The 17,666-nt window shown below is 34.8% G+C and overlaps 1 protein-coding gene and 1 pseudogene across 15 annotated transcripts in view; both read left to right on the plus strand.

The window, feature by feature from the left end:
• SLC4A10 (solute carrier family 4 member 10) overlaps positions 1–17,666 on the plus strand; it is a 350,715-nt gene that overhangs the window by 36,920 nt on the left and 296,129 nt on the right. The window lies entirely within an intron of this gene.
• On the plus strand, positions 13,392–14,701 carry LOC116557070 (annotated as a pseudogene). Its single transcript, XR_004271343.1, has one exon. The product of XR_004271343.1 is annotated as a glyceraldehyde-3-phosphate dehydrogenase pseudogene (transcript).

The raw sequence follows: 17,666 nt of genomic DNA on the forward strand, positions 1-17,666 counted from the left end.
AGCTTTCCCTTCAGGTATCTTGACTCATCTTTAATGAGATTTTTCTACATGATTTGCTAGCCATCAGATTGTCTGTATATTTAAAATTGAAACCAGTACATCTCAGCCTCGCTTACAGCAGGATTTTTGAAAGTCATATGCATATAATATTTATATATTTACCTCTAGGCCTTAATACCTTCATATTGCAAAGTTTTTTGTTTGGTTGTGTTTTGTTTTACCCAGGAACTTAAGTCAGTAACAGTTACCTATTGCTCTCTAAACTGAAAAACCATTGCTATACCTGTATGTCCTACATAAATCTTGGAAGTGTCCATTGTATTTTGAAATGGATATTACTGCAAGAGTAACTGGTTGATTAGGATGACTAATAGGTTGCCACCGCATTTGTTTTTAACTTCCAGTTGAGAGAAAAGATAGCTGTACACCTGGCAGTTTTGGTTCTGTGTGTTGCCTACCCCCTGCCCCACACTCAGCTTTGTGTCCTTATGGGGGCCCTATTAGGTAATGTGGTAAATTGCTCTTGTAAATTAGATGAGAGGCTATAGTATCATGCTCTTGTTCACAGTACCTCACTTGCCTTTTAGGTAATATCTAAGAAAGCTTTTATAACAGCCATATCTTGTTTCATTTCTGAAGGGACTAAAACAATTTTTTAAATACTGGAATTGAGTTAGAGGAAAACAGCCATTTAACAAATCAATTTAAGGAAAATAAGAATACCAAACACACAAAAAACAAACATAAAACTTAAGTGAAGAATATGTTTCTTTTTGCTTATTTTGAGTTTACACTCTTTCATCTTTTTCTTTGATGGTTTGGGGTTATATTTCTATTTTCTCTATATAATTATATTTAAGTGGTGATTACCCACCTTTTTATTTTCTTTCTGATTCTTCGCTTTACACTTTAAAGGCCATATGTTTAGTTTTGGGTATGATATTGTGAATATTGTACCACATTAGAATGTAGTATCACTAAACACTCCTTTTCAGTGTTCTTGAATCTAAACATATTTCTTATTAATAAAAGAAAGAATATATAAAGTGAAGGAAAATATAAATTATAAAGCTAGCTAATGGAGGTAGAGGCTAGGAAAATGTGGGGTGGAGATGGGAGTACAAAAGGTGAAGAAGGACATTCTGAATATATTATTACATTTTCTGTTTTGCAGGGCATTACAAACTTGGAGTAGCAATATAAAATTTATTTTATCTGCACATTTTTTGTTTTGATTTATTTCCAAAGATGTCAAAACAATGTAATATTGTCAAATTGTTATAATATGAAAATTCTTAAACAGCTATTGGTTTGATGAAGAATTTTTGATATTTGTGTAGAATTGGGGAGGCTGTATATTTCATAATTACATACAATTTTTGTTAATAGATATTTATAACATTTGTTTTCCTTCTGCAAAGAAATTTCCTGAGGCAAAGAAACATGATCTTGGGGAGCATTTCTCAGTAAGATTTGCTTTAGGTTTGCTTTAGATTTGCACTAGTGAAATGTTAGGCTTCAATTAGGGAATATTTTTAATAGTGGCCGTGGTCTATCGGACATGGAAAAAGTAGAAATAAGAAGCTCTGGTATTCTAACCCTGAGTCTTGTTTAAATCCCACATTGTAGTACTGCTTTCTTAGTAAAATGAATGAGAGTTTTGGTCATCTCTTTAACCATGTCATGAAAGTTATTAAGAAGCTACAAACAAAACAGTTGAACCTTCTGTGCAGTGTTATCATTGAACTCATAGCTGAAAGTCACTTGGGCTAACGAATAATCAGAACAGCATTTGTGTTTAAATCTTGGTAAATTGTACAATGTTGATACAAGATCAGATTGGATATTTAATATCTAAAGAGTGAACCAATAGAAAATGATTTTTAGAATTTGTAACCAGTTATAATGACACATATAGAAACTATTATGGATTCTATTACAGTGGCTTCTTGTAAATAAAACCCTTTTAGTATATTTAGAGTCTATGGTATCATTTCTAGACCACATTAGATCACTTAGATATTTAGTTCATATTTGAAAACAAACTTTTCCCATAATATTGCTCTCCTTAAAACTGCTGTGAGAGAAATATTAGGACTTAGAATGAAAATATTTATGGAAAATGTTGACACTGTCTAAGTTTAGTGGGGATTTTTCTCCTTTTGATTCTTCCAATTTTTAGGGTGTGGAGTTGATATAACATTAGAGAATTACATAGTACCATATTTGCTTTTATGGGCAAAGCTAATTCCTTTAGCTTACTTTCATTTAATTTCATATACCTTATTTATGTATACAATTTCCTTAATGAACACAATTTTTGTGTGAGTTTTTGAAGCTTTGGCAAACAGTCTAAGAAGCAGAGGCAACATCAAAAAATTCTACTTAATATTTTTATTTCACTTTAATGAAAGTGCTACAATTAAAATTTGAAATATATTTCTAAAAAAATCTTGTATGAAATTTAGTATGCAAGTTATTTCAGAGATTGAAGAATGTATTTCTGTAAGCAGAATGGTAGGAGAGTAACTGGAGCCATCCTATTAAAAATGGGTTCAATCCAAAAATAGTAGCGGCTTTTGATCAATGCTACTGTGGCAAGTCCTTAGAATGAGTACGTTTTCCCTATGGAATTGATAATAAGTGAAATAATCACGCACTTTAACTTTTCAAAAGGGTTCATTTTACTTCATTCAATATCCTTGAGTTTTCAAGATTATATATCTGAGAAGCTGTGTAATGTAATTATGACAAAGGTAAAATTAATATTTTAGTCTTGACTACAGCATGAATGGAATAATATTTGATTGGAGCCTGCTGTGGTGTTCTGGATCACTAACTAAATATGACACTTTTGTTCTAATATTGGTGGAATCGCTTTGTTTATGTAGTTAAATTCTGTATGAAGTCATAATTTTTGCAAAAAAGAAGAGGAAATAGGAAAAGACAAGATAGGCGAAGACCTATGGAGAAAAAAAGCGTATTTGAATATTGATTGGTTTCACTATTCATGCTGGGCTCTGGGGATTTCAATTATGGGCTTCATATGTAGTAGTAGGCACTACATATGAAGTATGCAGTGCCAAAAATGGCCAAATCTTAAGGTATTTGACAGCTGGAAATAAACTTTTTTTTTTCAAAAATATACTTAATTTAAATATAAAAATTAATTATTTTGCACAAGCTAACTCCATGTCTAACACTGAGCCATATAAATTGGCTTATGTGATCTGAATAATAATCTTGAAGGTAGCTAATAAAACTAAAAAGAATCCACAGGCCACCTTTTCAGTACAATTTGTGTGTTGGTCATCATGAGCAGCCAAATGTTTGCTTTTTCTATGTTCAAATTCAGGTCTTTTTGTGGAAAGCCCTATCTATAGACCATATTATATCTATCTATCTATCTATATAGAGATATATATAGACTATATTAATATAGTATTTGAAAAGCTTTCATTTAATAGGAAATTATTTTATTGTAATGATACTACTTGTGATTTCTTTTTCCTTACCTATAAATGAACATATTATATATTTTCTAGTATTAAAATTTTTAATGTTAAAAAACCCCAAAATAATAAAACAAGGAGAGGTAGCATATGTTTTTGATATAGGCCAATCTGAATTGAGATGAAAAAGCTGGGAGTTGGGATCTATTTCTACCTTGTTTTCTTCATCCTATGAAAAAGGAGGGAAGGAGAAATCTGGATAAATTGTCTAATTTTATGATGTTATTTTAGCAAATATGAGTCAAACAGTAATTGCAAATAATGAACTGTTTTTGATAATATCAAAATTAACCTGTAGCTTTCTCGTGACAGAATATTGTACCAAATAAAATTTTAGAAGCTTTGAAATGATACTCTCTTTGTTAGAGTGCCAGTTCCTTTGGTATGTGTTTCTTTTTGTCACCTGGGGCAATTTTTCCAACACGTAACACATGTGATTTTTTTTTTCTGCGTTTGGAATAATCAGCTTTTCCTGTGCTCATTAAGGGGGAAAAAAACTGCAGCCAAGGTATTAGCACAAAGCAAGGTATTAACAGGGCCCAATCTCTACCAAATACCAAGTTCCTTTGTCTACTACCTAATTAACATACTTTAATGAGTTCACTAAGTTTAATGAATACTTCATGTAAAACTCAGCACTTTCTACCTCCTAGATAAATCTGACACCTGATGTAACAGATTTGGTTGATATTATGAATAATTTATGAGCTAGTATTTCTCAGATAACAAATAATAAAGAGTATGAGACATTTAATATGGAAGGAGTTCTTAAAAATTTGCTATCTACTTACTGGAACATACTATAATTCTTTCCAGAAATCTATTGAAATGCATGTTCTAGTTAATAATAGCTTGAAAGAAACTATGTAATTTATGTAAATATATTTCTGCTCATGTTAATGATTTTTACAATGCCATGAACCATTTAATAATAACACTTACTGCTTATAAATTATATTCTATTAATAGTCTTGGTTACTTTGACACTATTGGGTTGGTCCGCAAAGTCTTTTTTAGTTTCAAGATGTGAATGATAAACATTTTTAACATTAAAAATGACTTTTTGAACTGTTGAGGTTGGAAAGAGTATCTATAATGATATTGGTCACTGTGATTGATATTGGACTAATAAACGTAGATGTAGTTGGTGTGTTCACCTCAATGTGCAGCATTCTATTTGCATCATGTTGAGGGATATAATCAAGCAGAGAATTTTAAGCACTCCACATCTAGGAGTTGGGATCTATTTCTACCTTGTTTTCTTCATCCTATTGAAAAAGGAGGGAAGGAGAAATGAGGATAAATTGTCTAATTTTATGATGTTATTTTAGCAAATATTAGAAATATCTGCAAATATTATTACTGTGTTCCAGATTCTCTTCTAGGAGCTGGTAAAACAGAAGTGAAAACTAACGTCTCTGACTTTCAAGGGCTTAGACTCTAATGGAGAAGATGAGTTAATTAATAATTGCATTAAGTATGACAAGACCTATGAAGGAGGTTATCAGATACAAACACTTAATCATTTATGATTCAGCAACAAGAAGTAAGCTTTAATTTGACATTGCACAAGGTGGAGTAGGAAGATAGAGACATTCATAACATTTCAGCCATATGTCCAGTGTAATCTACAGCTATAAGCTAGTGTTGTGGATTTGTATAACATTGATAAAAATGTACCTATCACAATGAGTGGTAGCAGTTACTTTGAGAAAATATATTTATAAATTGTATATATATGTACATATGTGTGTGTCTATACTGCCACTTTCAAGTAATACTGCCATCATTCAAACTATTTTTGCTCTTCTTTTGGACTTGTCTTCAGGTCCTATGACATACTGTTTTTATTGTGGTAGCAGATTTTCATGTTTTGAGGCTGTATTTAGTTTTTTTAAAAGAACCAGAAATAACTCAGAATAAAATATGTTGTATAAGGTAACTAAACAGGATAAAATCATTCTTGTTTAAAATAACAATAGACTAATAAATATACAATCAAACAAAAGTATTATATGAGACAGGATCTTTTTTTCTTATGCTTGTCAACTGACTTTAAAGGTAGTTTCAGAAAAAGTATTATTGTACATTGCACTATAGCATCAATGCTGGTATACCTTGCTTTGGTAATGGAAAAATTGTAGTTGCAGTATGTATATGTTAGTTGTCTAATAACAACTCTGGCAAGGAAACTTTGAAATACTCCACTGATTAAAGTATGGAATGTCAGGTTTTCATGAGTCTTGTTGAGGTCTGGCTATATACCCAGAATTTTGGAGTTAAGATAAATGCAGCTAAAGTGGAGAGGAAGAGGGGAAGAATCTTGAACATTCCTCTAAGGAATGGGTGAAGGCATCAAGAAAATTTAGCTGGGAGAAGATAGAATGCTGAGAGAATATGATAGCTTTTTGAAATGATCTGGAGGGCTTTCATGTAGAAGAATTAGGTTTACTCCATGTGTGACAAGAGGACAATACCAGAGCCAGAGAGTGGATGATACAGAGAAACAGTTTACTCCAAAGTGGAGCAGGCAGCCTCAGAAGTAGTGAATTTCTCACCACTAGAAGTAGTCAACTAGAGAACACGTGATCACTTTTGATAATTTTGAACAGGGACTTTAAATATTAGATGGTAACATTTTATAAACCTTAGAATTCTATGACATCTGAAGATTCTTCTTTCCAAAATAGATTTAACTGGTGCAGGGAATCCATAACTTTCATTACATGTATTTCAATTCTCACATGTTGGAATATATTTAAGTTATAGTGTTCTGGAACACATTACTTGATTTTATTTTTTTATTCCCAGAGAATATGGATATGCAAAATTTCACCCTTTTTAGAGGAGTCTTTTATAGAAGATTTCTAAATGGATTAATTTATCTTTTTTTATTATTTTTTTTCATTGCATTTTAGGTTTTGGGGTACATGTGAAGAACATGCAAGATCGTTGCATAGGTACACACATGGCAGTGTGATTTGCTGCCTTCCTCCCCTTCACCTATATCTGGCATTTCTCCCCATGCTATCTCTCCACACCTCCCCACCCCCTATCCCTCCCTCATTTCTCCCCAACAGACCCCAGTGTGTAGTGATCCCCTCTCTGTGTCCATGTGTTCTCATTGTTCAACACCCACCTATGAATAATTTATCTTTATTCCTGGTTCTTTGCATTTAGTTTGTGCAGAGAGCTAGGGCTCCATTTCACCTTTCAATTTATTTCACTTTGAATGTTCTAAAGGATGCCTTAATTCATTATTAAATGTGCATTGTGTCATGCTATCAAGTTCTAGCTTTTCAAGATTAATGATAAGAATTTTGTGCAGAGGGTCTTTTCCCTGTTTTAAATGAACTATTTTATATGTGCCTCATGTTGAAGCTTGCCTTCTGTATTTGCGATAAATTAGCTTCTGAATATCATTTGAAATGCTAGACACAAACTGTATGACTATAAAACAATGTCGGTATATCAGATGAAGCTATTTTTTTTTAGATCGCTAGTTTGATTGTCTTTCATTTTTGTAAAGAAACAGCTAAATTCAATATCTTTCCTACCAAATTGGGATTATGGGATCATGTGGGATTTGTGGGCTTTGTAGGCAAACATTGCTTATGCAGAAACAGTGAAGGATATATCCAAGTAAAATGTCACTTGGTCTCTTTCACTTATTTAAGGATTTATATATATACACACAGACACACATACACAGAGACATACATATTATACACATACATACATACACACAGACATACCCACATATATAACATAAATATGGGTTAGTGTTTTATTGGACTGACTCTTTTCAAGTCTAAGTAGAATAATTTGGTAATTAAATGTGCCACAGTTACTTTTGGTGCAATTAATTTGGCATATAAATACTATTGTATACATTGTTAATGTAAGTAACATACTTGGATATAGAGATCATTTTGTAGTGATGGACAATATTTTGTGATATTAAATTGGTAATAAAGTCATATGGCATATAAACATAGGGCATAGTTGATATTTTAAAATACGACAAACCTTCACTATTTAGGGCAGGCAGAGGAAAGTATGTTGCTCTTATTTTTGTTTTAAAGATGAGGCTTGTTGTTGCTTCCACTGTATAAATGTAGTGAGTTGAATCATTATTTAGAATTCCAATCCAGGCCTCTGATTGGATGACACAGTGAAATTGAATAGACTCATTATGAAGCCATGGTTTGTTATATTCAGCAATGGTTTGACGTATTTTGCAAAGACTAAAGAAAACCAAGACCTCCTTTCAGGGTTATAAATGCAAGATCTGATGTTAAACTGTGTTAAAATCTTGGTTCCATTGCCTACTGTCTGTGTATGTCTTGCTATTTCTATGATCCTCAGCTATTGCATCGATAAATTTGTTGTAATAATTATGCCCACTTCTTGGCTTATGGTGAAGATCAAATGAATTAATACATGAAAAGTCCTTATAATAGTGTCTGGTCCACAGTAATGAATAATGTTATCATTATTATTTTAGTCTTTAGGGTCTTTCCCAGTATCTAATTTTCTGAGAAGGAGCCTTTTCAGTTGCTCCTATTCAGAGCTCTCATGCCCTCCCTTTTTCCTTTTTTCTTTTCCTCCCTCTTTTCTTTTCTTCCTCCCTTTCATCTCCCTTTTTTTCTATCCACAGTGTTTATTGAGCATTTACTATGCTCTAGACATTGGATATAAGAGGAGGCAATTTCTATTTTCTCTTTTAATTAGGTATGCAAAATCTGTTGGTCTAGATTTTGAGTTTTTCGGTCATTCCAAAATGAATGAGTCAAGCGTATTAGAATTTTTGATCCCTCACTTCCTCCTATATTTCAAGTTTTGAGTCCTTTCTGTGCTTGGTCAGATTTTATCTTGTGTGTACATAATTTACCCCCTTAGTAACCTTGTTTATAAATACTAACAAGGTATTATTATAAGGTATTTATAATATAGGTTTATAAATACTAAGGTTTGTAAATCAAGCCAGAGGAAAATAGGTTCTTGAAAAGTGGGAAGATAATGTGTTTTGGTAATGAGAGAAAAGGACTGTTTTATTTTGATCGTGTGAATTAGGGATTGCTTCATCAAGAAAGTTGCACTTGAGATGAGCTTTGACCCTTTAAAGGAATTTATGAAAAAGAAAAGGGGCGTGTGGACAAGCTGTCACGATAAGCATGTAGGGTACATGGTGGGATGTACTGAGAAGTGCAGCTGGGCAAAGTGATTTGGGATCAGTTCATTAAAGACCTGATGGCTTGGAGAGCAAAATAACGTGGTTGAAACTGTTTAAGCATGACAGCCCTGGTAATCTCTTTAGAGATTAAATAAGATTTGAATATTTTGAAAAGAAAACTTTAATATTAATCAGTTTTTTTTCTTCATGCATTTTTACAAACCTGAGGAATATCTAAAGAGTGCCTTTCAAGATTTAATGTTTGAAAAAAATAATAAGGAATGAGGTGACAAAATAACCCTGCCTCACCATTTTTTCAAATTAGAGACCATATTGGGAGGCTGAGGTGAAAGAATCACTTGAGGCCAGGAGTTCAAGAACAGCCTAGCAATGTAAGAAGACCCTATCTAAATTTTTTTTTTTTTTAATTTGGGACCATAGTCTTTCTGATTGACTGAATTATATCTTTGCCTTACTGATTTTTTTCATCAGCTTTTACTTTGAGGGGTGGTAGAAACATGGAAACATTTTATGCAGCATTACTCGACTTTGCGCATATCAACTTCTGTCCTTTCAATATTATATATAAACCAGCCATTCACAATTTAGCAAAATGTATCATAGGCATTAACCTCATGATTCAAATTATTAATCTAATTCTGAGTCAATATTAAATCCCAATGCTAAATTATATCAAAGGGAATATCCAGTTTATACTTCTTTAAGTATAAAGAATGATGTAAATGGATTTTTGATCTTTTTCATTTAATTGTGCTTCTTTTGGCTATGTTAAAAATATGTATTCAGAGGTACAAAGTATAACAAAAACACTTTGAGATGGTACAGTTCTGGAAATGAGGACAGTTATTTGTAGGTCATCAAAAAAGGTCAAACCATTCTGGAGCTTTCTGAGTCTCAGGCTAATGCATATATCATGTGTGTATGTGAATGCAGTATTAGTGCGCTGGGAAACTGCCATGGCAGGAGGATTAACTGTATACTAACTGTTACACTAAACGTCCAGCTAACACTCTTGATGAAGTAGTGGAATAACTAAGAAGATAATTCGCTACAGCATTCATGGATGAGTGTTGAGAGTCTAAGGTTGTACCTGGACTCTGCCTAAATCACCCTGTGACCCTGGGATTTTAGTTTCCCTGTCTCTAAAATAAGTCACACAATGCATTGCCTTGATTCCAGTTGATGATGGATTTGTTGGAGGGCCAGTTTAATCAGGTCAAGCTGTACTGTGAAATATTTGATAGAAATACCTGAGTAAAAATGTAATCATGGTTACCAATATAGGCAGTATTTTTTAAAAGAGAAATTAGCATTATCTTAAAATAATTGTCTAGAGGTGTGAGAGGGAAGGAAAAGAATAAACAGTTTTTCAAAATTCTATTAAAAGTACAATCTGGTAAGATTTTCCTAGCAGTGATGAATATGATCTACTTTGACAAACAGATTAAATAAACAATGCACCTTTGCTTCTCTATTTCATTAAAATGCCACATAAAATTAAAAAACTTTCCTTGAAACACAAGAATCTTGGGTATAACGTATTTAAGTATTAATACATTTTAAAAAATGAGGATTAGAAGTTCATTAACAATGGCTAGGCATGGTGGCTCTCACCGGTAATCCCAGGACTTCGGGAGGCCAAGGGGGGCGTGAGGTCAGGAGTTCAAGACCAGCCTGGCTAACATGGTGAAACCCCATCTCTACTAAAAATACAAAAATTAGCCGGGTGTGGTGGTACATGCCTGTAGTCCCAGCTACTCTGGAGGCTGAGGCAGGAGAATCGCTTGAACCTGGGAGGCAGAGGTTGCAGTGAGCCAAGATTGTGCCACTGTAGTCCAGCATGGGCTACGCAGCAAGACTGTCTCAAAACAAAACAAAACAAAATGAAGTTCATTAGCAAATATATTTTTAAAAATCCATATTTAAAAATAGGTAAGTTTTAATATGACAGTCACATTTAATATCAGCTAAAATGATTAAAAAGCATGATTGTAAGAATCATTAATTGGATACGTATTCATTTATCCACTCTTAAGAAGGCAGAATGGTACAGTAAAATGATATGGGATGTGGTTATATGCAGGTCTGAATTTGAAACACTCCTAGATGTATGACTTGAGAAAAATATCTTAACCTCTCTGAACTTCAGTTCTTTATCTGTAAATGGGATAAAAGTTTCTAACTCACAGCATTGTGAAGTAGCATTGATAATGCATTTAATATGGCACCTGATAGGTACTAAATGACTAATGTACTATAGCTGATATTTAATAGATGGTAGCTCCTATAATTATTTCTACTGCTGCTGCCGCTGTTGCTGCTAAGCACTGTGCAGTAGTTTAGCATAATCATCTTTAGAAGAAAAAGATACTGCACTGTGCAATAGTTTAGCATAATCATCAGAAGAAAAGTTTGATTTCTTTTTGAAAACACTGTTCTAATGAAAGGAGAGATAGATGGTTGGTCACCTGAAATAATATCACAAAATATTTTGATTTCATAGTATGATTTGGAAATCGATGGCACTGGGGTCAAGAGAAGAAACATAGGCATGGTCTATTTATATACACCCTGATTTGGGAGGCAAATCATCTTCATCTCGACCTTTTGCAATTATACAAATACTTTCGTTGAGTACCTGCAGGATACAAGCTACTATCTTATGTCCTGAGGATATAGCAGTGAATAAGACAGAAATGACTCCTGCTATTAAAGAGCTTACATTCTAGTCAGAAAGACAGATGCAAAGAACTAAGGGAACTAATTTTGTTAAGTCCATTCAGGCATTAAAAATAAAGCCAAACCAAACACCTTTAAGCATGACATTTCTCAAAATGGGCAAACATCTAGTAGTTGTTTCTCCTTCCAAGTTATAGCAGCTTAATGGGACTTTAATAAAAACTTCTTAACACAGTAGACGTGTCCCATTTCAAGGATCTTAAAAAATAAAATCCATTTCAAGATTAGAATTGTGAAGTTGCAATCAGGCCAGTTCACTGTGGCTGTAATTAATTTGTTTGACAGTGGTCTGTAAAGCCAGAGCTTGCATTATGTGATAAGGGGGCAACTCCTACCTGCTCACTGACTTAATTGTGCCCCTGAGGCCTTCTTGAAGCCTCATGAGTTTCATCCCATTCTGTTTTAGTATTTTATTCTCCAAAGATGCCACAGATGACCTTCATTATGGTGATTAACTATTTGATGGAGGGGGAAGAGACCTGAAGTCTTCTCACATGGCATCTACCTAGCTCAGATAGCACAGAAATAGCACTCCAGATTTCCCAGGATCCATATCTTGCCTTGGTAACATTTTTCAAATAATAATTTTCCAAAAATAAAAAAATCAGCTTCATTTTTGTTTATTTTGGAAGACAGTTACAGGATTTAAAAAATAAGATGTAAAAGTAAAGAAACCACATATGCTAACCCTGTTAACCATGTGACTTTACGCAAAGCTCTTGACCTCTTCAGGTTTACTTTTTCCTCATGCTGTAAAATAAGAGCACTACTAGATCTTTTTAAAGCTCTTTTTGAAACCTTCAAGAATTCTATACTTTTATAATTCCATGGACCTTTTTTCTTATATTTTCTGTTAAATAATTTCTATACTTTGTTTATTTAAATGTAAAATAGTTAATAGTTCATTTATAAATAGTTATTTTTCTTCACTTTTACTGAATAATCATGAAAAACATGCAGAGCATATGTTGTTTATTTTTAAAGTCATTTCAATAGAAACATCATATATCAAGATGACTTTGTTCCTCTATGCCTATTTTAAATTCTTCTCCCACAAGTATTTGAAGCCCTCAGTGAAATCATGTATTTTTTCCTTTTATGTTTTATTCAGAATCAGAATTCTGCTTTTTAGTCAGCTGGGCTAGGAAAACACCATTTATGCTAAATTGCTACGCTAGAACCTCAGGACCAAAGACCATGGGTGGATTTCAAGTGTTCCATGAATCACTTGAAATTGTAGGTAAACACTTTGTGGGTGTGCCTTGTATACTTATGTGGGCAGAGAGCTGTCATCAGATGATCGAAGGAGCCCATAATCCACCAAAAGTTAAGAACTACTTTTGGCATCAGACAGATCTGCAAAATAGTGTAACTTTGAGATTCTTGGTAGCCCTTGTAATATAATATGGGATCAGGGAGAACGAGAATGACTAGTTTATGTCCTTTCTGAAAAGACTGTGGGCTCTGTCATGGAATGTGGATGCGGACGTTGAAATGCCATTTAAAATAATTTGGTCATTTATTGCCTTTTTTTGTTACACTTTTGTTGTTATTTGTATGTCAAACTTCTCATTTCTTTTCTTTCTTTTTTTTTTTTTACTTTCTATTTCATATATTATGGCAAATTTAGGTGGTATGGTAATACTTGGTTATCTTTTCTATCTAGGAAACTCATTTTTGTAGCTGAGACAGATTTTTTAAACTATATTATAAATTAAATGAATTTCTTTATTCTAGAGGCTAAGGCATTTAAATTTTAAGTACTCAATTGACATAAATTGAATTTATTTTTTACAAAATGGAATGGGCTTTCCCTTTACTTTGTAGGGTTTAATTTTTTATATATCTATATGTTGAAAATAATTGATATCAGAAATTTACCTCGATTCAGAATTTCTAAGAATTACCTGTAACTTGAGTTGCTTCACAGAATAATCTTCAGATATGCTTAGAAAATGCAGGGCTGGCTCTCTGCTCCTCCTGTTCAACAGACAGCTGCATCTTGTCTCCCATTGCCAGCCACATCCCTGAGACACCATGGGGAAGGTGAAGGTCAGAGTCAACGGATTTGGTCGTATTGGGCGCCTGGTGACCAGAGTTGCTTTTAACTCTGGTAAAGTGGATATTGTCGCCATCAATGATCCCTTCATTGACCTCAACTACATGGTATATATGTTCCAGTATGATTCCACCCATGGCAAATTCCATGGCACTGTCAAGGCTGAGAACGGGAAGCTTGTCATCAATGGAAATCCCATCACCATCTTCCAGGAGTGAGATCCCTCCAAAATCAAGTGGGGCGATCCTGGCGCTGAGTACGTAGTGGAGTCCACTGGCATCTTCACCACTATGGAGAAGGCTGGGGCTCACTTGCAGGGGGGAGCCAAAAGGGTCATCATATCTGCCCCCTCTGCTGATGCCTCCATGTTCATGATGGATGTGAACCATGAGAAGTATAACAGCCTCAAGATCATCAGCAATGCCTCCTGCACCACCAACTGCTTAGCGTCCCTGGCCAAAGTCATCCATGACAACTTTGGTATTGTGGAAGGACTTATGACCACTGTCCATGCCATCACTGCCACCCAGAAGACCGTGGATGGCCCCTCCGAGAAACTGTGGCGTGATGGCCATGGGGCTCTCCAGAACATCATCCCTGCCTCTACTGGCACTGCCAAGGCCATGGGCAAGGTCATCCCTGAGCTCAATGGGAAGCTCACTGGCATGGCCTTCCGTGTCCCCACTGCCAACGTGTCAGTGATGGACCTAATCTGCCATCTGGAAAAACCTGCCAAATATGATGACATCAAGAAGGCAGTGAAGCAGGCATTGGAGGGCCCCATCAAGGGCATCCTGGGCTACACTGAGCACCAGGTGGTGTCCTCTGACTTCAACAGCGACACTCATTCTTCCACCTTCGATGCTGGGCTGGCGTTGCCCTCAATGACCACTTTGTCAAGCTCATTTCCTGGTATGACAATGAATTTGGCTACAGCAACAGGGTGGTGGACCTCATGTCCCACATGGTCTTCAAGGAGTAAGACCCCTGGACCACCAGCCCCAGTGAGAGCACAAGAGGAAGAGAGGCCCTCACTGCCGGGGAGTCCCTGCCACACTGAGTCCCCCACCACACTGAATTGCCCCTCCTCACAGTTTCCATGCAGACCCCTTGAAGAGGGAGGGGCCCAGGGAGCCCTACCTTGTCATGTACCATCAATAAAGTCCCCTGTGCTCAGCCAAAAAAAAAAAAAAAGAAAAAAAAAAAAAAAAGAAAATGCAGGGCTGTCATGCTCTACCCTCATGTTTGCAGTTCTATGTAAATGCAGGTATGCTAGGTATGGTGATTCTGGGTACATGGTATAAATATATCACCTCTTAGCCTATTAAAGGCTCTGAGAAGCTCTACAGTAACAGTTTTGTTTATTTGATTACACAATTTAAAATATATATAATATTACAATGGTTTCGATATGGTTTGTTTGGCCCTGCCATGTCTCATGCTAAAATTTGATCCCCAGTGTTGGAATTGGTGCCTGATAGGTGGTGCTTGGGTAGTTTGGGTGGATCCTTCATGAATAGCTTGGTACCATTCTCTTGGAAGTGAGTGAGTTCTTTCTCTTAGTTTTCTTGTTTGCTGAAAAGAGCCTGACATATCTTCCCCTCTCTCGGTCCCTCCCTCACTGTGTGAGCACATGTGGCTCCCCTTGCCTTCCACCATGAGTGAAAGCAGCCTGAATGCCTCATCGGAAACAGATGGTGCTTCTTGTACAGCCTGCAGAACCATGAGCCAAATAAACCTCTTTTCTTTATATATATATGTAAAATTTTATGACTCATCCAGCCTCAGGTATCCTTTTATAGCAACACAAATGGATTAAGACAAATATCTATTACTATTTGATGAGGCTGGTGCTTTGCAGAACACCGGAAAACTATTGCAAATATACTTTATGAGATATCTTGTTCTTGAGCTACAGAATATTTTTCAAGAACATACTGCTACAGAATGTTCCCTTGAAATATTCAGTTCATTATGGATTGGGAAGACACTCAGAGAGTTTTCTCAGAATTTCTCTAAGCTTTTGGTCAAGTAGTAGGAGGTAGCATTTATCAAGCACTTATTATGTACAAGTCTCTATCTTAGGGCTTAACATCAGTTAGCTCACTTAATCTTCAAAATAAGCCATGTGATAGGTTCTATTACTATATTTATTTTATATATGATAAAACCGGTACATAGAGAGTTAAGTGGCAGCAAGATTTGGCACAGCTAGTGAATGACATGGTCAGCAATGAACCTGGACAGTTTCACAGTGGCACATGGGACTTTTCTGTCTACGATTCTTACCTTGTCAGTACAATGATACTTAAAGAAGAGGCAATAGACCACAGGGGGAACAAGAGATATATCCTGAAATCACATGGTCCTTCCTGTCTTCATCTACTGTGCTCATGGGGTCTGTCAACTTCTGAAAGCTTAGTTAGGAGGCCTTTTTTGCCCATTATTTTCACCTGCCCCATTTTCTTGCTTTTATCTTTTTTCACTGTGCATTTTAAATGTTAATTTTAGACAGACATATCTTTCCTCATAACCTGACTTCCTTTAGGCCCAAATGAATTCCTCTGAGGACCCAAAACTGTCCTAGTCTGGATGATTGGCTTAGATAATAAGCCTGGGAAGTTGGGAGGTGACAAGGTACAAAACAAGAATAGAGCATTGCATTTGAATTCCGAAGACTCATGAATATCTTCTAAGAGATAAATAAAATGCTTTGCCTCCTTAAAAACTTGGTCATTTTTGCTATTTATAGAGTGTAAGTACTATACACATGAAGCTGAATGCTCATCAGTTCCCCTCAGTAATGGTTTTAAATAAGCATAGAAAAAGTTGTTTTTATTAGTGCCAAAGTGAGAGAGGACACAGATATTTTAAAAACTTTTATTGACTTATATTATACATACACAAGGTGCATTAATCTTATGTGTACAACATGCAAATGTTTACATATACATATGCCTATGTAACCATCACTCTGATCAAGGCATACAACTTTTTCAACACCCTAAAATACTCTTCCATACTTCTTTCTAGTCAATGACCTTCTTCACCTATAGATAACCATTGTTCTAGTGTCTATCACCATAGATTAGTTTTACCTCTTCTTGAGTTTCATATACATTGAAATAATATGTATGAACTCTAGCGTCTGACATCTTTTGCATATCATCATGTCTGTGAGATTCATCCATGTTCTTGCATGGATTGGTTTACTCTTTTTTCTAAGTAGTATTTTATTATATGAACATACCACAATTTATGTATTTGTCTATTTTACTATCAATGGACATTGGATTATTTCCATTTTTGGCTGTTATGAATGAAACCAATATGAAAATTCTCAAACATTTCTTTTTAATAAACATGAGAAGCCTTTATTTTGGTTATATAACTAGGAATGAAATTGTTAGGATGTGAATACATTTTAGTTTAGTACCTACTGCCCAACAGTTTTCCAAAGTGGATTTATCAATTTACTTTCTCACCAGTAATCTATGAGAATTCCAGTTGCTCCATATACTTCCTAGACTTTGGAATTGTCCATCTTAAGTTTTAGTCATTCCAGTGTTTAGTGACATGAATATTTTGTGCACAGGAGAGATTTTAAGACTCATGCACCCTAGGTTGTTTTTTAGTTCAACAAATACTTATTTCAAGCTTATTGTGTTTAATGTATCCAAATGCACTTTGTGCTGGCCCATAGTATAAGGTAACAAATCATATTTTGCTTAAGGAGCACAAACTCTTTTTATTTAGTAAATATTTACTAACATTTGCTAAGTACTTAGTAGTGTACTTAGTGATGGAAAGGATGCAAAAGGTAAAAGTGGAAGCCTAGTCCTTGCCCTCAATGATTGTACAGTCTGTTTAAGGAGATGAAAACAGTGTACATTAAATTAACAATTCAAAATTACATGATGACCTGTAAGTGCTGGGTCCTATGTAATAAACTGTAAGTAGTGTAGGAAGAAGGAATTGAACTTAGTGTTCTTCAGATTACTTTTAAAGATTCTTTTCCTCAATTTCTCATGTTGAATTAGTCACTATATGCTGTCATTTCTGCTTTCTAAATCTCTGGAATCTACATTTATTTTATTTTCTTACCTCAATTGTATGTCAACGTGTGTGTGTGTGTGTGTACGTACTATATTAAACTGCC

This window comes from Sapajus apella, unplaced genomic scaffold (genome assembly GCF_009761245.1).
Source record: "Sapajus apella isolate SASKATOON/1434 unplaced genomic scaffold, GSC_monkey_1.0 scaffold18, whole genome shotgun sequence".
NCBI classification, from domain to species: Eukaryota; Metazoa; Chordata; class Mammalia; order Primates; family Cebidae; genus Sapajus; species Sapajus apella.